Genomic DNA, 22260 nt, shown 5'->3' on the forward strand with positions numbered 1-22260 from the left:
GATGACAAGAGTGTTCCTTTACCAAAAGCCTTTGTTTTTCCCATGGAACTTGTCATTCTAGTATGCCTGATCCTACAGCCAAGATGAAACCAGATCGTTTGCAATGGCTAAACATCTCAGCAAGGTCTGGGCAAATGAAAAGTCAAGAAGTGCAGAAACATGGACTGTTGTTATAAGAATGGTGCCAGGTACTCCTCAGATCCACTACAATTCCCAGCAGGTAACTTTCTCAGCTGCCCCAGAGCCATAAACACAGCTCTAGACTCTCCTGATCAATGTTCTAAAAAACTGTCCAGAAGAATGTCACACCACTGAGAAGTAGTAAACCTTGAACTCAAACAAGGGTTTTGTGCCCTACAAAATCATAATTCAAAAAAAAAATTGTCTCCCATTTTTTTCACCTAAAAAATTCTGGAAATTTGGATGCATAGTTTTCACCTAATTTCCAGAACATTAGACATTCACTGGTTGTGTATATGCACATTGTGTACCTCCAGGCCTACGGGATGATACAGTTTACCCCTTAAAGGCCCAAAGAGAGAAACTTCTGCCTCAGCCAATACTCATAGGGTTAGAAATGACATTTTTTTTTTCCTTCTAGAAAACCAGTAGAGGACTTCCATCTTAAATGGACCAACGGCCCTGGATGTTGTGCTGCACCTTCAACCACATCATCTTCTCACCCAGAGGAAGCCATTGCATAGGCCACTCTGCCTGCTCCCACTGGGACTCAGCCAGTGATAATATCGAAACACAGCTGTTGCCCACAATGCCTTTCTGACCAAATGCATGAATTTGGTACCTACCATGTGCTGCCCACTTTGCCATCCACCTGCAGTGTTTGAAGTTTGGTAAATGTACTCAAGCACTGAAAATCATTTGGCCAGTGTGAAAATCTTAGATTCATGCTTAATATGTGTAGGAAATGTCACTTAGTCAAATCAGTGTTCTGTTGTGTGATCTGGACAGGGAAGCATGCCTTTTAGAAGCAGAGAGCACTTGACCTTTGAAGCTGCTTGTTACCACTCCCTGCCCCATCTATCTTTCCCCCAAATCTATCTCCAAGTCACCTTTTCTCATCCCCTACATACAAACACACACTTAATCACAACCAACCTGTGGAGCAGCGACTCCCGTGGCTACTCCATCATTAAGATCTATCTCTTCACAGCACCGTATGGTTATAATAGGATTTCCCCCACTTTGATTAATACTTGTTCAACATCTCTCACACTTGCCTACCCCAGAAACTCTTTCCTGGGGGAGGAAACAAAATTACACCTTCTTTTACAATGATCCAGCAGAGAAAATGAGATTGCCCAACACATTACAGCTTCTATTCAGTGGAGCCACATGCTCTCTCTTGAGAAAGGATGGCAAATGAGCTGCCAGCTAAAAACTCCTAAAGAGTGTCACAATTATGGCTTCTCATTGGTGCTCCTAGTGACAGTACTTCTGACCTAAGACAACTGAGTTGCACAGACGTACTCCCGAGTCTGCTCATTAGCCTAATGAGGATAGAGTCAGGCAAAGAGTTAATTTGACTAATTTAATCAGCATGCCCTTCGATGTGTCTACTGGGACAACACCAAAGTGATGGAGACAAACACAAAAACACACAGAGGAGAGGAATTTACTGAGCTGTGCTTGTGGTTAGGCAAAGCCCACAGTTGGAAAACATAATAGAATCAAAGCAGGAAAAAGCCTTAATGATTGCTTAGCCCAGTCATGTCATTTTTTGAGACCTAATGAGGTTAGGAAATCATTATAAAAATAAAACTTGTTAGAAAATGACTAATACATGGGAAAGCATTTTTGAAGCTGTGAACTGCTATGTGTGTGCATACGTAAAATATTATTAAATTGTTTCCCCAAACAACATAGAAGAACTTAAGCAATGGATACATTGTTGCCTATTTTCATAGAACAAACACTATAAATAAATTTCTTACCCCTCTCACCCACTGCCCCTAACCCCTGGCAAAACCCTGATTCTTTAGCCGTGTGGACACATTTCAAATTCAGTCATCTGATGAGGAAAAAGTTAAAATTATTGTAAAAAATGTTCTCCAAACTTTTCCTACTCTGTAAGACTCTAGAAAAATAAAGCATTGATGAGTATTATTTGATGATGAATGTAAATTTTAGTTTTACCAGATTTAGGGATTTTCAATTAATAATTGGTACAGATGATTTATGTTTTTGATTAATGGTTTTCAATTTCTTTGAAGTTCCACCTTAAAATGAGCACCATAAAAATGTCTATTTAATGCTGGCAGTACTTCTCACAATGTGCCTTGATCTTACAATTAGAGATTAAGCCACAATTACCCATCAGATTCAGTAGTTCTAAGAGAGTTGATTGAAGATTTTTTTCTGGACGGACAATGGAATGTCATTTGCATTGATTATTTCATTATATTAATTTTCTCATCACTTTTCTTTTTTCCTTTTTTTTTTGTTTTCATTTGAACACTATTAAAGGAGTTTTTTTCAACAGGCTCAAGCCTAAGGAGAGAAAAAAGAAAATAAATAAGTTTCTTTAGTTAAAAAAAGGAAGAAGGAAGGAGTTTGTGGAAACACTAAGCCACATAGCCTATAAATTTGTCCTGTTTCCTTTTTTCTTTGATGATAGTTTGTAAAATTAAAACAGAATGAAGAAGTTTATATTTTGAAGGTGAGTCTTTTATGAAATTAATCTTTGTAATGTCTTTTCTATTTGAATGATATTGCTGCTATCCTAGCAGTCAGACCAAGCAATACATAATGTCCCCTTTCTGTAATTTTTCTCAAAAATAATTTTCTCCATTCAATTACTGATGAAGATTCTATTTATGTACACTAGGTATAAAGTTTATATTTTTGTGAGAGAGATAGACATTAAATAGATGAATAAATTTGACTATAAAATATAAGTGCAATAAAGGAAAAAAATGATATTCCATCAGAGAAAAACAGAGGATAACCTAATCTATATGTGTGTTGGGGGAGTCTCTAAAAATGTAAAGAACAAGTGTGAGTTTACACTTATAGAAAACAGGGAGGAGGGACCAGGCAAAAGTAATAGCATATGCAAAAGCTCTTGTAGCAGAAAAGACCTTGGTGGGTTCAAGGAATATCACCAAGGTCCGTGTCAGTGAAGTAAAGGAGAATGCAGTACCAGATGAGACTAGAGGAGGCCAGTGTCCAGATTGGAGTGATGGAAAAGTGAATAGGGGAGTTAATGTAGACAGTGGTGGATTGACTGCAGGATTGAACTCCTTTACTACCTCCCAAAAATCCATTCTAAAATGACAGACAGAAAATAAATCTTTTATAAAAGGCATAAATCCCCAAGAAAAAAAGAAGGATGCAGAAGAGACAAAGGGCATCAAAATTTGAGTCAGCAATGCATGTGAGCAAGTGGTCATTGATTTATCAAATCTGAGAAAGTGTGCAGTGGGGAAATCTGAGAAGTTGCCCGATTTACCAAATTATCTCTAGACCTGGGGGTAAAGGTGAGGCTAAAACAGAACGACTGGTTGAAAGTGCACTCAGGAACCACTTTGACTCTGCACCAGTCAGGAAGCGATTCAATGCAGAGAGTTAGCTGCTTATAAATCTGCTGGGGAAACCAGAGTACAGGTCAGAGAAAGCCAGGGTTACTTCTCAGATTTGCTGTCAGTTTTCAGAAAGTTAAGAAGTTGCAGAAACTTCAGAAAACTACCAGAGATGATCACAGCTCCCTGAAACACCGTCGCAGGTGATTTGCATGAAAATATTCTAACGCTGCTGTAAAATCTCTTATTTACTGAAGTCCACAGAATTGTCTCCAGCTGCCAGAGGACAATAATGTGGTTTCTGCCTTTCTTATGTCTTCCAAATTGTAGGTGTGTCTCTCATTGGCAGACTTGAACCCAGAACTTGTCCAGCAAATAATTTGAGGAATGTGTTCCTAGACATCTAGCCTCCACAATACAAACAAGACTTCAAAAGTGTCATGATGGCAGCGGGGACAGAAAGTGCTGAAGCTGAGTTGCTCCATCAACATGGAGCCCCTCCCAGGCTCCATTCCTCACTTGTGCACCAAGCAATTGCTCTTCCCTCCTACAGGTAGAAGATGGTCTCTTGACTGGAGCACTGGACTCAGCTGATAGCTGGGAAACTATTCTTAAAACTGGAGGGTTAGAGAAAATGAGAATTTTAAACATTGAGCCCCCCCCCCGACCTCTTCTCCTATTTAACTGGAGGCTTAAACCATCCCCCCAAGGCCAGAAACTGGAAGAAGAGCCTTCCCTGAAAAACCTATCCAGCCCCAGAGAAAAGGCCTCAGAGATACTGATATCAGGGGTTTCTCCAGCAGAAACCCCTGTCAGGTCACTTTACATGGAAGCCCATAGAGGCAGGAGCCCAGGATCACCAGCATTTGAGGAAGGCAACAAATAAGAAAATCAGAGCCCAAAATAAGCAAACAAATAAAAAATAAAATAAAACAAACAAACATGGAAGACAGAGGCTATAGAGGAAAGAGGAAATGTCAAAAACTATTACTATCCTCAGAGAGTAAGGAGGATATATTGAAACAAGGAAGGAAAACTATTTTTTAATTAAAAAATGATAACAGAGCCCCCCCCCAAAAAGTTCTGTTTTTAAAGTTTCTTAGCAGAAACTTCAGGAAATAGTTGCAAAAAATACCCCAGAAATTAGAATAAAAAGACCAAGAGTTTTAAAAAAAAAAAAAAAGGAGAGAAAATATGGAGGATGGTTCAAATAATATAGGTTCCAAAAATAAAGAACTGAGGAAATTTAAATGAAAGATAAGAAATTATAGTGGGGATAATTCAAGACAATGTATCAGAAATGAAGGACACTGTGCTTAACACAATGTACGAACATGGACCAAGATACAGTCAAACGCTGGGAACAAAATTTTACCAACTTTTAAAGAGGAAACAAACCCAGGATTTTTATCAAGAATTGGCAAACGTTTTCTGTAAAGAGCCAGATCATAAATATTTAGACTTTGCAGGCCATACAGGGTTTGGCAAAACTATGCAACTCTGCAGTTATAGCATGAAAGCAGACAAACGTGCATGGCTGTGTTCCAATAAAACTTTATTAAAATCAAGCAGTGTGCTAGATTTGGCCTATGAGTCATTGCTTTTTAACCCTTAACTTTAATATAAAGAATCAACAATCAAAATGGCATCAGGATTTCCGGGCAAGATGGCAGAGTAGTAGGACCATGAGCTTGCCTCTCCTTATAACTACAGCAAAACCACAACTGACTGCTAAACAGCCATTGAGAAAAATGACTGGAACCACCTAGCCAAAAAAAAAAAAAATATATATATATATATATATATATATTATAATATATAAAATCTTCAACTAGAAACAAAGAGGGAACCACAGCTGGATGGTAGGAGGGGAGTGCTCATTATATAATTGGGCTCCATACCCACCAAGTGGGCAACCCACAAGCTAAAGAATAATTATGTCACAGAGCGCCTCCCATAGGAGTGAGAATTCTAAGCTCCATGTCAGGCTCCCCAGCCCAGGATTCCAGCACTGGGAAGAGGAAGAGACACCAGGACATCTGGTTTTGAAGGTCAGTGGGGCTTAACTTCAAGAGCCCCATGGGGCTAGGAGAGAAACTTCATTCTCTTGGGAACCGTTCACAGAATCTCGTGTGTGTCAGGTCCAAGGGCAGAGGCAGTGATTTCATAGGAACCTGGGCAAGACCTGTCTGCTGGTTTTGGAGGGTCTCCTTGGGAAGTAGGAGATAGCCCCATCTCACCCAGGGGACATAAAAACTCTGGGAGTGTTCATCTACATGAGCTTTCCTGGAATCTGACCTCTTGATTTGATCATTGGCACCAAGACATAGACCCACCCAACAGCCTGTAGGGAAGCTTCAGGGCAAACAACTTACAGGGTGGGAACACAGCCCCACCCATCATCAGACTTCCTGTGATACAGATGCCTCTAGACACAGCCCTACCCACCAGAGGTCCAGGACCAAGCTTCATCCATTAATGGGCAGGCACTGGCTCCTCCTGCCATGAAACCTGCATAAGCCTCTAGTCCAGCCTTATCCACCAGGGGCAGATACCAGAAATGAGAAAACAACAATCCCAAAGCCTGTGGAAGGAATCCACAAACACAGGCCAAATGCTACACTGGGACTGGCTGGAACTTGGCCCTTGGATGACAAGAGATGAATGTACTGCTGGGGCACATAGGACATCTCCCACAAAGGGCCACCTCTTCAAGGTCAAGAAACATAATCTACCTAAAAATAAAAATAGAAAGAGAGACAATATGAGGTGGCAGAGGAATATCTTCCCGGCCAAGGCACAAGATAAAATCCCTGAAGAAATAAGTGATGAGGAGATAGGCAATTTTATCTGAGAAAGAGTTTAGAGTAATGATGGCAAAGATGTTCAGAGAACTCAAGAGGAATATAGATACACAGAGTGAAGATTTAGCAGAGTTGGAAAATATAAAGAATACCCAAACAGAGTTGAAGAGTAAAATCACTGAAATGAGTAACACACCAGAAAGAACCAAGAATAGACTAAATGAGGCAGAAGGACAGATCAGTGATCTAGAAGACAGATAAGTGGAAATCACTACTGCAGAACAGAAAAAAGGAAAAAAATGAGAATAGTTTATGAGAATTTGGGGACAAAATGAAGTGCATAAATATTCACATTATAAGGGTCCCAGAAAGAGAAGAGAGAGAGAAAGGACCTGAGAAAATTTTTGAAGAGATAATAACTGAAAACTGCCCTTACTTGGGAAAGGAAACAATCACCCAAGTCTAGGAAGCACAGAAAGTCCCACACAGAATCAACACAAAGAGGAACACACCAAGGCACATAGTAATCAAATTGACAAAAAATTAAGGATAAGGAGAGAATATTAAAATCAGCAAGAGAAAAGCAACAAATAATGTACAAGGGAACTCCCACAAGGTTATCAGCCAATTTTTTTAGCAGAAGTTCTATAGGCCAGAAGGGAGTGGCACAATATACTTAAAGTGATGAAAGGGAAAATTTAAACCAAGAATACTCTATCCAGCAAGGCTGTCATTCAGATTTGATGGAGAGATCAAAAACTTCACAGACAAACAAAAGCTAAAAGAATTCAGCACCAACAAATCAGCTTTACAACAAATGTTAAAGGAACTTCTTGAGTCATCAAACCACAAGAAAAGAAAACAAAAAGAAGAAAGGGGGAAAAAAGAGCTACAGAAGATTGCTTTGGGAGTTCAGGGTCTTTTGTGATGCCATATAAATTTTAGAATTATTTGCTCTAGTTCTGTGAAAAAATGCCACGAGTGTTTTGACAGGGGTAGCATTGGGTCTGCAGGTTGCTTTGGGTAGTGTGGCCATTTTTATAAAGTTGATTCTTCCAATCCGAGAGCACAAGATAGCTTTCCATTTCTTCATATCATCTACAATTTCCTTCATCGATGTTTTATAGTTTTCAGAGTATCAGTAACCTCCTTGGTTAAGTTTATTTCTAGGTATTTTGTTGTTTTGGATGAAATGGAAATGTTTATGCCAGTTATAAAATTTTGGTTTTTGAAGTGAAAAAAAAAAGTGAACGAAGAGCCACAAATGACAAAATATCCTTTTTTATGGATGAGTCATATTCCATTGCATATATATATACTACATCCTCTTTATCCATTTATCTATTGGTGTGCACTTAGGATGCTTCCATACCTTGGCAACTATAAATAATGCTGCTATTAATAGCAGGGTGTATGTATCTTTTTGAATTAATGTTTTTTATTTTCTTGGATATATACCCAGGAGTGGAATTGCTGGATCATATAGTAGTTCTATTTTTAGGTTTTTGAGAAACCTCCATATTGTTTTCCATAGTGGCTGCACCAATTTACATTCCCATTGACAGTGTACAAGGGTTCCCTTTTCTCCATATCCTTGCCAACATTTGTTATTTGTGTCCCTTTTGACAATAGCCATTCTGACAGGTGTGAGATGATATCTCATTGTGATTTTGATTTACTTTTCCCTGATATTAGTGATGTTGAGCAACTTTTTGTGTTCCTGTTGATCATCTGCATTTCCTCTTTTGGAAAAATGTCTATTCAGTTCTTCTGCCCATATTTTAAGTGGGTTGTTTGTTTGCTTTTTAACTAATGTACAGTTGATTTAAAATGTTACATTAGTTTTTGGTGTACATCATGGATGGACTTGGAAGGCATTATGCTAAGTGAAATAAGTCAGACAAAGACAAATACTGTAAGATATCACTTACATATGGAATCTAAAAAATACAACAAACTAGTGAACATAACAGAAAAGAAACAGACTCACAGATGCAGAGAAGGAACTAGTGGTTACCAGTGAGGAGATGGAGGGGAAGGGGGCAAGATAGAGATGGAGGATTAAGAGGTACAAACAATCAGGTATAAAATAAGGTACAAGGATATACTGTACAATATGGGGATTATAGCCAATATTTTATAATAACTATAAATGGAGTATAACCTTTAAAAATTGTGAATCACTATATTGTATACTCATAATATTGTACATCAATTATACTTCAATTTTTAAAATATGATATTATAAAATAAATACATTAAAAAGTAGAAAAGTGACCTCATTTCTCCTGGTCACAGTGTCCACTTCTGCTAAGTCAAGGCATTATACTGGATTAGCCCCAAATTCCTTACCTCATACCTCATATTTTTTTTTTGGGAGCCCAAAGTTTAATGTAGATCTAATGAGCTTGGAGAGGGTCCAGAATGCTTGCAGGGTATGGGATGAGCTGCAGACCACCTGCTCCAGGTTGCTGTCCAGCATGGTTTTGAATTGGTTCATCTGGCAGCAGAAGAGAGTGCTGCATCTTTGTGCACATGTACTAGAAGTGACGGTACCAAATAAGTCATCATCAGGTATTTATCCTTCTATTTCCCAATGAGAGACACTGTTTCATTCATTCTACAACTATGCATCAGGAGATATTCTAGACAAAGCCATGCAGACACAGGCCACCAGAGAAGGCTGGCTGGGATATCATTAGCTATAGTATAAATTATAGAAAATTTGCTACTAAAATTTTATTTAAGTGCATATGAAGGAAAATTTAAAAGAAAAAGAGAGAGAGAGAGAAGGCAATGGCCCAATTCCTGGGAATCCCCACCCCCTTCCCAAAGTAGTTAGTATAATCCTCTCACTTGTTAGCATATAAAAACTAGCAACACTGTGCCTTGTGGTTGAGCTCTCTCTCTTGCCCACACTCTGTCTATGAAGTGTTTATCCACCTTTACTTTAACCCCCTGCCCCACTTCCCTGTGTACATCTCTCTAAATAAATCTACTTTTACTAAAAAAAAAATGGCATTAGACTTTGCAATAAACAAAATGAATACTAGATAACAATTTTTCATTGTTGGTAAAATTCTGAAGGAGAAGTATTTTTCACATAGAATTCTATTCCCACTCAAATTTTCAAATAAAAATGAGGGGTAAATAAGATCTCAAAACTGTTATTTCCCACTGATCTTTTCCCAAGAAGCTAACCAACAGAGGGCTTCATCAAAATGAGAAAGAAAATCAAGAAAGAAAAAGACATGGGACACTGAAACCAGGAATTAATTTCTGTTTCTTAGAACTCAGATTATGTTCTTAAAAAGCTAAAAGTAGACTTACCATATGATCCAGCAATACCACTTCTTGGTATATATCCAGAGGGAATACTAAGTCAAAATGATACATGCATCCCAATGTTCACAGCAGCACTATGTACAATAGCCAAGACATGGAATCAGCCTAAATGCCCATCAACAGGTGACTGGATAAAAAAGCTATGATGTATATATCATATATATATATATATATATATATATATATATATATATATATATATATATATAATGAAATACTACTCAGCCATAAAAAAGAACAAAACAATGCCATTTGCAGCAACATGGATAGACCTAGAGATCATCATTCTAAGTGAAGTAAGCTAGAAAGAGAAAGAAAAATATCATATGATATCACTCATAAGTGGAATCTAAAAAATGAAAAAAGGGACACTATGAACTCATCTACAAAACGGAAACAGACTTGCAGACTTAGTAAACAATCTTATGGTTATGGGATAAAGAGGGAGGTAGGGGATAAATTTGGGAGTTTGAGATTTGCAATTGTTAACCACTATATACAAAAATAGATTTTTAAAAAAAATTTCTTTTATATAGCACAGCAAACTATGTTCAATATCTTGTAATAATCTTTAATGGAAAAATATATGAAAATAAATATGTGTATGTATATGCATGACTGGGATATTGTGCTGTACACTGGAGATAGACACATTGTAATTGACTGTACTTAAATTAAAAAAAAAAAAAGGAACTCAGATTATAATAAAGCAAAATACCAACCCTACAAGTCATTCAACACAAAGGACACCCACTCTAGATGGGAGCAGATCACAACATCTTGGTATAAACTGCTTCAGGAAGGTGAGACTGAGAGACTATCAACTGTGCTTTTATGAATTCAGAGGACACTTATACAACTATATGAAAAACTATCCAAATAAACAAAATGACTATTTTAACTCCAAAAGGAACAAAAAGTTGTACAGGTAAAAAGTAATCATTGATCACTGTATGACTCAACTCTGATAGGGGTCTCAGAACCATAATAAACATTATCACTGATCTAATTCAAATTATGATACAACTACATATATTGAAAGGATGAAGGGAAGAAATTTTAGTGTGTGGTAGAGACAGGTGTTTGTGGAAAAGAGAGAGAAAACCATCTCCCATAATGGACAATCAAAAGTTATAGGTAAAGCCAAAAGAATAAAAATAAATAGTGCTACAAATGTTTAGAGTTTTAGAGGTGAATACCAAACAAATTGGCTGCAAAAGTCGAATATGAGCATCTCTGGATACTCCACATTAGGGGTGGCAAGAGTCACTTAACAAGCCTTCTGGAGCAATTTGACCCTTTTAAACTCTGATTATGTGTAAAATTTTTGATTTTAAAGTTAATTTTTAAGAATAATGAATAGGTTTCCCTCAACAAGAATATAAGCAAAAGACACATTTAGTTGATAGATTTTGTACAGCTCTTAAAGTAATCAAATGGAACTCTTATGTTTTATGGTGGATAAAAGTCAGTAAAAATGCGGAGTAAAGAAAACAAAACAAAGCAAACTGCAGAAAGAGATGGAGTGTGGCAGACATGAAAGTTTTAAAAGCATTGAAAACAACACTGTATTTTATTTATGCATGCATATATATGTACTAAAGAATAAAGACTTGCACGGGAAAAAATAAACAACAAATTCAGGATATGGTTGTCTCTGGGAGGGAGGACATATGAGGTCAGAAAGTGGTCCCAGAAGTGCCTCCACTCTGGAAAATTTTATTACTCTAAAAATGTCTCCCAAGCAAATGAGGTGAAGTAATCCAGTTTGACAAAGCAGGAAGAAGTCAGGGATGCGAGAAAGAGAAGAATAAACATGAAGAGCAATAATAACTTCAGCCTCTCTCACTCACTCATCTTTGGAGATGGCCCACACTCTGTCTACGAAGTGTGTACCTACATCTGCTTTAACCTGAGCACCCAGCCCCCACACCTCATGGCCTTTCTCTTGCCATCTGAAACAGCCTACACTCTATGCAGTATGTATATCTCTAAATAAATCTACCTTTAAAAAAAATAACTTTAAAATCAGAGATGTATTCCTTTTTCTGACAACACTTGGCCCGTCCATCCATGTAAGGTCTTCTTTCACTTCTCTTTTTGTGCTTTTTTTTTAATCAACGTATAGCCAGTTTACAAAATTGTGTTAATTTCTCATGTACAGCATTGTGATTCAATTATACACATACATATATTCTGTTTTATATTCTTTTTCATTGTAGGCAATTACAAGGTATTGAATATAGTCCCCTGTGCTATACCAGTAGGACATTTTTATTTATCTATTTTATATATGGTAGTTAGTATCTACAAATCCCAAACTCCCAGTTTATCCCTCCATCCCCCTTTGCCCCTTAAGAACCATTAGTTTGTTTTGTTTGACTGTGAGTCAGTTTCCGTTTTGTAAATAAGTTCATTTGTGTAATTTTTTTAGATTCTACATGTAAGTGATATCATGTGGTATTTTTCTTTCTCTTTCTGACTTACTTCACTTAGTATGACATTCTCCAGGTCCATTCATGTTGCTGCAAATGGCATTATTTTATTCTTTTTATGGCTGAGTAGTATTCCATTGTGTGTGTGTGTGTGTATACCATTGCTATTATTATCTTGAGTGTTTGTTTTGACTTTCCATCAGCATTTCAACATCCTCTCACGAGGACCACATCTTCCTCCAGTTAGAGTCCTGCTCTGTCAAGCTTCCTGAGAGAAATCAGGAAGTCGCAATTTCCAGGATTAGTTCAGTCATACAACACTGTCATTGCGAGCCAGGCTCCTTCTACACTGGCATTCTAAATGCAATGACTTGGTCATTTTGAGGAGGTTTGCCCCTCTCAGTGCCATGGAGATTGCCAAGTTCCAGTGCCTGCTTGAAGAAAAGAGTTGTTTCCTCACATGTACCTCTTGTTTTATTACAGAGGAAGCCAATGCTAACAACTAGAGCAGAGTTCCTTCAGATTGCACTTGCCAGGGTTGGGTCACATGCTCATGCCACAAGTACAAAAGGGGCTGGAAATGAAAATCTAGAATTTTCCATCTCTAGAGCAGGAGGCATTTTCTGCCAGCAAGCAAGCAGGGGCATAGATAGGCAATCAACAGCACCTACCACTCACCTTGGGTGTCTCAGAACATCCACCACCATACCTCACAGAGGTGCAGCAGTGCCCAGTGGACAGAGCCATACCTAGCAGAGGCAGCAGCCATGCCAACCAAAGGTGGCAGTTTGCAGAAGGAAAGGCAATACCAAATGGAAGCCTCACTGGTGCCAGGAGATACAATGGTGCCCAGCAGAGAGAGTGCAATCCAGCACAGCGACAGACTACAGTTGCACTGTTCAGTATGGTCACCAGCACCCACACATGGCTCTTAAACAAAAGTGAAATCAAGTTTAAAATTTGCTTCCTCAGTCACACTAACCCCATTTTAAGTGTGTGACAGTCACTTGTCACTACAGTTAGTTGTTCCTATATTGGGTGTCACAGATCAAGAACATTTCCATCTTTACAGAAGGTTTATTGGACAGCACTGGGCTGGAGCAAGGGAAGAACTTCTTAAGTGACAAATCCACATGATGTAGGAATAAGATTAAATTATAGCTTGTCTGCAGGCACCTCCAGGGATGCCTGGAGCCATAGTACAGACCCTTGGCCAAGACAGCAATGAAATGTACTAGCTAATGATTTATGATGTGCTGTTTAAAGTCCCAAATTCCCCTGGAGATGCCCAGTGCCAGCTTGTCTGCCTTGTTTAGTGACAATGTATAGATTGATGGTTCCCACCTGGTTTACCTGGTCACTCAGTGTGATTTTGGCTGTGTGATCAGTGAGGCACAAAAGACCTCCCAGCAAACTTCTGCCTTATCTTCCCTGAAGCAGATATATCGTTCTTATATTGGTGGACCGTAAACCTGAGACGGAACATATTCTGCCCAACTGAAGGAAGACCCTGCAAGCTGTACCCAGGCGTCGCAGGCTCTGTAATGTTGATTTGTGCTTTCTGGCTCCTAGTGCGGTGCATCCTTTGCTTGCAATAAATACTCCATGAGCATGCCTTGTTAGAGTCCTTCGAGTCCTTCCAATTATCTGGCCCCAAGTAATTGCTGCACCCCATGGTGGCCAATCAGATTTGGCCATTAACACGTACAAAACACCCTCTGGACACGGCTAGAAATAACTAGGCTGAAATTTACAAGGCTCTGGCAGTCCAGCACTAGCAGGTGTGAGCAAGAAGCACTGTGATTTATGTAAGATTTTGTTGTTATGCTTCACTTTTATATGTCAAAAGTGGGTCATAAAGGAAGTGATATAATTTGACATGAATAATCAGAGAGATTATTTATGTTCAAATCCTTGAAAAGATAATTGTATTTCCTAAACCTCAACTTCATTTTCTGTAAAATGGATACTATTACAGACTTCATATCACAGGACTGTTTGAGGGTTGATTTATATAATTCATGTAATAAGTACAATGCTGAATGGAGTAAGAACTCCAGAAATGTGACCTTTTTGCTATTCTTCTCCCCAAATGAAGGTATCTGTTAAGTATGAACATTCACAAGAAACTAGGTAATGCATCACCTTAAAGATCTCATTGTCTTGGCTCTTTTTTTTTATTTTATCCAGTGGCATTGTCTCAATTACCTTCCAATTTTCCACCTATTTTGTTTGTGTCAAATGATACAAACAAACACACACTATGTGAATAGAGCTACATGTTCCAACACTAAGTTGCATAATATTTTCACATGCTCTATTGATGAGCTTAGATTTTATTAAGAATGCTATATTTTTATTCCCTGCATGGCACTTGCTCAGTGGGAAAATTATGAATGTAATTGTTAGGCCACTAACTCAAATTCCTTCCCCTGGTGGTTAATCATGGTCTCTAACCCCAGTGGCATAAATGGCTTTCTAGCAGTCTTGGCTGGTATAATCCTCTCACTCGATAGTGAGATCTCACAGCTAGTAATGATAGGACTGGGACTCCAATCCAATCAGACCCATATAAATGTTCAAGTTGTAAGAATATATAGGTGATGTAATACATTTTTGGAGAGGATATCACTTATGATAGAAATAAGAGACTGTGAAGAGACAAAACATTTTTTAAGAAACTGCTGGAACCAATTTATTGAACAAATCTGTAGGAGAGAAAACAAAGTATAGGATATTGCTCCTACTGTTAAAGAACTTGGACCCCTGATTGAACTTGTCCTACTCAAGTTTCTTTAAATCACATGGAACACTAACCCATTTAATATAACTCAAATAAAATTGTGATTTATTGTAAGGCTATCTCAAAGAATTCAAAAGGCAATGTGGCTGAGCCTCATATAAACTGGATTAGAAGATCAGAATGGTGCTAGGAATTGAGGCAGGCACTTACTCTCTCCTTCTCATGAGGAGAAGATCTCTAAGCTCTACCTTTCTTGGATCCTTTGCTCTGAATTACTTTCTGTCTTGCCTGGTTTCCTCCATTCACATACCTGAACATGACTCAACACAGCCTGACTCTGAACTCTAGGGTCCATCGCTTCTTGCTGACCAGCCTTGTATCTGTCATTTCTGCTGGGCAGCATCTTCCTCACCATCATAGTCATTCTGAATTGCTTGCCCTTGGCATGGAAGCTCATCTGTTTATCAGTTTGGCTGGAGGTATGTGAGCACCTGCAGGCTAGCGCTTTATGATGTTGTGGGAAAGTAAGCACTGCCGTACATGTCCTTTATACCAATACATACGTGTGTAACCATTCAAGAACCATGCCAAGGTAGTCATTTGGGGCTATCCTGGTGTTAGAGCAGGCAGGCAGCTTAATATGAGCAGAGAAAGGGGGACACAGGCCAAATGGCAGGAACTGGGCAGAGAGGAGGGGCACAAGCCAAATGTAGGAAACCATACATCATGTAAACAACAGGGGTCCCTGGGCAGAGAGAAAAAAGCAGGAACCTCTGGGCTGATAGGCAGTCACACATTTGGGGGTGATGAGTGGCCTGGAGGCTGAAAAACAAACATGGGAAAAGGCAGGCATCTCTAGTGTCCGAATGTAACCTTTTGCACATTATGCCCTTATTTCAATAAAATTAGCCTTGCAGATTAGAAGTACCCATGACACCATGACACTTCCCATCCAGACTAAATAAGGATAAAAATCCCTTCTCCCTTTAAGAAGGTGGAGTTGGGATGAAAATCAGGAAATAGGACCTCAAACCTTCCCTCCCTAGTGAATATTCCACCCATTCTTTTTACACTCCATGTAACCAACTTGCCAAAGAAACTCAGGGTAGCTGCTCACCTGAGCCTGCCCGCTCTCCCCTTGAGAGTGTACCATACATCCGTTAATAAATCCCCGCTTTACTTTCTTAACCTCTGCATCTCGTTCTCAATTATTTCTGCGACAAGACAAAAACCTAGTCACTGGCAACACTAGTGGTGCCATGTAAGGTATATGCCAAATGTGTAGTAAAAGGGGAAGTCCTCCAATATCTCCATGGCAGTAGATGTCTGTGGGGGCTGAAGCTTCTGGAAGACTGAACAGGGAAGGTTAATATTAAGTGGGTACCTTGAAGAATGGGTAGAATACAATGACGTGGAAAGAAGATAAAAGGGTGTTCCATTCAGGTCAAAGGGCATGAAAGTAGGAAGTATTAAGGTGAATTCAAGGAGAGTATTTGAACTGGAGCAGAGCGTTAATATACAAGTGTAATAAATAAAATAAGGTTCTACTCCTATGAAATTATTATTCAATATCTTGAGTGTTCTTGTGGATTAATAAAGGGTTTATTATGCCCCTAAAATTCTAATCTTAAAAAAAAAAGTTGTAAAAGGTAGATTACTAATTGAGGGTCCTGAAGTCCATATTATAGAGAAGAGATTGATTCCAGAGGCAAGTTTGGGTAAGACGTGGTTTAAAATATTTTCTTTTTTGGGTTCATAGGGAGACGTTTTGGCATGGGGGCTGTTTGAAGATGGGTCTTGGATAGTACAAGACTGGAAAAAAAGAGGAAAAGTGATACAGCATATTCTACTTCTAAGACTTCACCCTTCGGAAATCATAAAAGATAAAGACCAAGAATTTATGTATCATAATATTCATGGCAGCGCTACAAATAACACAAAAATCTGGAAATGATATAAATGCCTAACAACATGAGGTTCATTCATAAATTATGTCTATCCAGATGTCATGTCATGAAAAAGACTGTTTCTGAGGAATCCTTGGTGATGTGGGGGGAGGTGAGGTGGCATTGCTTATTATATATTACATGTCGAAGTCCAAGACAAAGCTAATGTTTATGCAAAGGGTACTGCCTGAAACTTAAACATCAAATCTTTCCTTCAAAATCTTTGTTATTCACTCTCTACTTCTTAAACAGAGGATGTTAACATTATTGTTTACATTTTGGACAAAGATACATTATAGCAAGCAAAGATTGGTATCTGCTATATGTGTTAATGTAAATGCTAAGATGTTGTAACAAAAAAGACACCAAACATACAATGGCTGCAATAAGACAGTGGTTTATTTCCCTCTTGTGTAATCATTTGAGTGATGTAGTTTTGTTGAGTAGCTTCTCTTGGCACAGTCATCCAGGAAACTGGGTTTCTTTTATCTTTGTCCTCCTTTCTTCAGGTCATTTTCTTTCCTGCATGATCAAAGCTGAGTCAGTACCATGTCCCTGTTCTACCCTAAAGGAAGGGGGAAAGAGGACAAGTTCAAGCTACTTTATTTTTAAGGATATGTAGCAAAGTGGCTTCTGCTCATACTCCAGCAGCCAAAATTTGGGGACAATAAACTCTTCCACATCTGCTGGCTCCCTAGGGATCCTTTATTACCTGTTCCCCCTAAATCTCAGGGTTTTATTTTCTCTATGTCAGGAGTGGAAATACACTGTGACTGTCAGTAATCAGTGACCCACTTTAGTTTACTATTCATTGAGCAATCTACTTGCTCAATGAATAGTAAACTATTGCTCAATAATCAAATAGAGCAAAGACAAATCTAAGACCACAAACTTAAGTGGGAAAAAGTCACTGTATTCCCTTATTTTCTTTAAATCTATTTAAATCTAATTACGAGCCCCGTGCTATCTGGCTGGCAAGAAATCCACACTTTTGCATTACTGGCCTCTTCTCCCAGGGTTGTGTCAAGGTTTCCATGGAGCCCGAGTGGTCATCAGCTGTCAATGCACATATTTCCTCTTTCCAGGGCTGGACTCGGCGCTTTCTGCATTGTGCACAGAGCCCAGGAGTATTTCTTTATTTAAATTTTTTAAAAATTTTTATTGAAGTATAGTCAGTTACAATGTGTCAATTTCTGCTGTACAGCATAATGACCCAGGCATGCATAGATATACATATGTTCATTTTCATATTCTTTTTCATTAAAGGTTATTACAAGATATTTAATATAGTTCCCTCTACTATACAGGAGACATTTATTTTTTTATCTACTTTTATATATAGTAGTTAATATTTACAAATTTCGAACCCCCAAATTTATCCCTTCCCTCCTCCCCCGATTCCCCTTCCCAGTAATGCCGAGGAGTGTTTCTGAGTATTTCTGAGACCACAGGTGCACGGCTCAGAACTTACCTCCAGGCTCTTTCTGCCAACACCCCCGACTCGCACCCTAGCCCTGCCAGGGAACCTGTCCCAGGACCGCTGCAGGCAAGGCTTCTGGCTCTGCTCTGACCTTCCCAGTTGTGTGTAGAGCTTTCTTCTCTCCCTCAGTAATGCTCAGGGAAATGTGGTGAAAGCCTGAGATCCAGACTAACTTTACAAATGACAGAAAAAAATCTCTATCTGCTTCAAATAAAAGGGGAAAGACAGCAAACACACACGAAGAATCACCTATAAAAATTATTCTGCCACCAGCTTGCTGCAGTTGTGTATAAAATCAGCACCAACGTACTTCAGTCCGGGGACTACCTGTTTGGAAATGGTAGATTCTTTTCTTCTTGGGTTCTAGCGATTGGTCAGAGTGTGGAGAGTTGGAAAGGTTGGCTAATCTGCATCTAAGTACATCCATGTCTGAGTTTCTTGAGAAGAAGGGGGGAGAGATGGGAGGATAACGTGAAAAGGTTCCTCACTGAACAGCTGAACTTACAAAGTTTACCCCTGGTTTCAGATAAGAACCTACTACCCAAACCTAGTCCAGTGATGGATGTGGAACAGCCTAGGTTGCCCTGATTCGAACAGAGAAGAGAGAAAGATGGGAAAATACAAATTTCACCCAAATCACACCGAGGGCAGGTAAACGGCTTCCTTTCTTTCTTAGGCAGCTTTCTCTCCACATCCACCTCCTGAGAGAATAAAACTCTCTAGCTCAAAATCAGTTTTTTGAGAATCAAATCTCTTAGACCTCAGTTCTTTGCCTATCTGACTTCCCAAACATCAACAATTCAAATTTTTAGAAACATTTGACATTTTTCCTATTGATTTAACACAAGCCAGTAATTTTTTTTTAACTTATGAAAACTCATTTTAACACAGTGAAAACATGACAAGAAGCAGCATGCAGCCAAGTCCCCACTAAAGGTACAGCCACCTCTCAGCACACACTTGGGAGGGACTCAGACGTCAAGCAAACAAGGAGAGGAGCTCAGTGTTTTATGTCAGGGAAAACCTTCTCTACATCTTCACTTTTTCCTAAAGATGAAGCAGTGTTGTCAAAACTTTCCAAGATGCTATGGTTGACATCGTTATTAATGATCTTGCAGAGAAAGCAAATGGTACTTAAATGAAGTTTGCAGATGATGCTAAATTAAGAACTGTTGCTAATACCAGTAAAGACAACATAGTAATAAATAACCCTGTGATGGTTAAAAATACAGGGAAGAAAATAAAGGGGAAAATATAGCATATGCAATACATCTGTGAAAGTAATACAGAATATGCAAGTTTTGTGATGTTGTATGAAAGATACCATGCCCCCCCAAAAAGGAGACCAATTTTAGAGTAAATCTGAAGACACTGCCTCATAGAGAGAGGAGCCTCTGTGCCCCTTCCTTCCAACTCTAAGGAACTGAACTTCGAACAACATGTTTAGCTTGGAGCCCTGTATTCAACCTAAAAAAGTCTGAGAACAGAGAACAAAGCTGAACTGAGAATCACTGAGTGTGATGCAAATAAAAAGGTTAATGAGGATAAATATTTATAATTTCAACACTAAAGAAAATTCTACAATTATTTGAAAGGTGCAAACACAACGAAAAGCAATTATTTAGCCTGGGGAAAGGCTGGTAACTAGAAATAATGAAATTAAGTAGGCACTATTTCAGAAATATCAGGAAACCATTTTCCTCATCCAAAAAGCTGTCGAACTAAGCAAAAGGTGCAAAGAACATTCTTCCAGAACCTTCCATTCAGTGGGGAAGAGGAGATATAATGGAAAGGATTGCAAGGTAGTTTCAGAGAAATCATTAGCCCACCAGAGAGCAAAGAGCAGGGAAAACAGGGCCGTGGGACTTAGTAGCACCAACAAAGCCCCTGAGGGCTTTGAGATGGGGAGCTCTGGGCCCAAGTTACACGGTTAGGGAATGCATTACAATCAGTAAGGAGGACTCATGATTCCCAGAACTCCTCCTTCCAGTCCTGGAAAGGATGACCAGAAAAGACTCCATTCATATATCATGAGGAATGCTTAGAAGAGATCTCTGACCCATATTTCTGGTGTCTTCTAAGAACGAAGTCTCCTGTGATGATGGCAAGTAGCTTATTCACCACAGCAGCAAGTGTACTGACAATAGACAAAACTTTCGAGGGAACATTGTTGCGTTCCGACCGCAATGAACTCACAATGCACTTGTGACAAACTCTCAGGTCTGACGGTTTCCCCTCCCACCTCTCCCCAACAGGCAGAAGAATGAAGAGCAGCACAGTGTTGCTGATAGGCCCCAGCTCTGCCACGCAGTGGTGTGGCGTCTTGGCCAAGTTACTCGACTTTCTTTAACAGGGACAGAGATGCTGCGGGGAAATTGGATATTCACATGCAAGAGAATAAAGCCCCTCTCTTACACCACTCACAAAAATTAACTCAAAACAAATTTCAGACTTGAATGTAAGACCTGAAATCATAAAACACCCAGAAGAAAACACAGGGGAAAAGCCCCTGACATGGGACTTGGCAATAACTTTTTTGAACATGACACCCAAGTCACAAGCAATAAAAGCAAAATAAACAAGTGAGACGACATCAATCAAAAAAGCTTCTGCACAGGAAAAGAAAAATTAACAAAATGAAAAGGCAACCTATGGAATGGGAGAAAATATTTGCAAACCACGTATCTGATAAGGGGTAAATATCCAAAATATATAAATGTATACATACAACTCAGTAGCAAAAAAGCAAGCAGTCTGATTTAAACATAGTCAAAGGACTAGAGCAGACATTTTCCAAAGAAGATATACAAATAGCCAGCGGGTGCATAAAGAGATGCTCAGCATCACTAATTATCAAGGAAAAGCAAATTAAAACCACAATGAGATATCACCTCATACTGTTAGAATGATTGTTATTAAGAAGACAGGAGTGGAAGGAGGGTATAGCTCAGTGGTAGAGCACATGCTTAGCCTGCACGAGGTCCTGGGTCCAATCCCCAGTGCCTCCATTATCAATCAATAAATAAAAACCTAATTCCCTCTCCCCCCACAAAAAAATGAATAAATAAAAATGACTAAATAAAGTACATGAGAGAACAAACATTGGTGAAGATTTGAGAAAAGAAAACCCTTGTGCACTGTTAGTGGAAATGTAAAGTGGTTCAGCCACTATGGAAAACAGTATGGAGGTTCCTCCAAAAATTGAAACTAGAACTATCATATGATCCAGCAACCCCACTTCTGGGTATACATCTGAAGGAAATGAAGTAACTGTCTCTAAGAGATATCTGCACCCTTACGTTCATTGCAGGATTGCCGAGGCATGGAAACAATCTAAGTATCTATCAACAGATGAATAGATAAAGGAGATGTCATATATATATTATCTATATCTATTCATAGGTATATTCATAGATATATCTATATCTGTATATACATATAGAGATAGATAGATAGATAGATAGATAGATAGATAGATAGATAGATAGACAGACAGACAATGGAATATTATTCAGTAATAAAAAGAAGGAAATCCTGCCATTTGTGACATAGTTGGGAATTGAGGGCAATATGCCCAGTGAAATAAGTCAGAAAGAGAAAGACAAATGTTGTGTGATCTCACTAATATGTAGAAACTAAAAAAGCCAAACCCATAGAAACAGATCAGATTGATGGTTACCAGTAGCAGGTGGTGGGGAAATGAGTGAAGGTGGTCAGAAACTATAAACTTCCAATCAAAACATAAGCAAGTCCTGGGGATGTAATGTCTTGCATGATGACTAAAGTTTACAATACTGTATTGTATATACGAAAGGTGCTAAGAGAAAGTTCCCATTAAAAGAGAGAAACTTTGTAACTATGAGGTGACAGATGTTAATGAAACAGCATGGCAATCATTTCACAATATATACATATATCAAATTATTATGTTTTATACCTTAAACTTATACAATGTTATATGTCAATTA

At 38.7% G+C, this 22260-nt stretch overlaps 1 long non-coding RNA gene across 1 annotated transcript in view; it reads left to right on the plus strand.

Annotated features, from left to right (window-relative positions):
• The first annotated feature begins 5537 nt into the window (after positions 1-5537).
• LOC140701203 (uncharacterized) overlaps positions 5538-22260 on the plus strand; it is a 30898-nt gene continuing 14175 nt past the window's right edge. Inside the window, exons 1-2 of the long non-coding RNA XR_012080162.1 lie at positions 5538-5590; positions 18819-18943. This is a non-coding gene — a long non-coding RNA (uncharacterized lncRNA). The remainder of the gene's footprint in view (positions 5591-18818; positions 18944-22260) is intronic.

Source organism: Vicugna pacos, chromosome 14 (assembly GCF_048564905.1).
Source record: "Vicugna pacos chromosome 14, VicPac4, whole genome shotgun sequence".
In the NCBI taxonomy this organism is placed as follows: Eukaryota; Metazoa; Chordata; class Mammalia; order Artiodactyla; family Camelidae; genus Vicugna; species Vicugna pacos.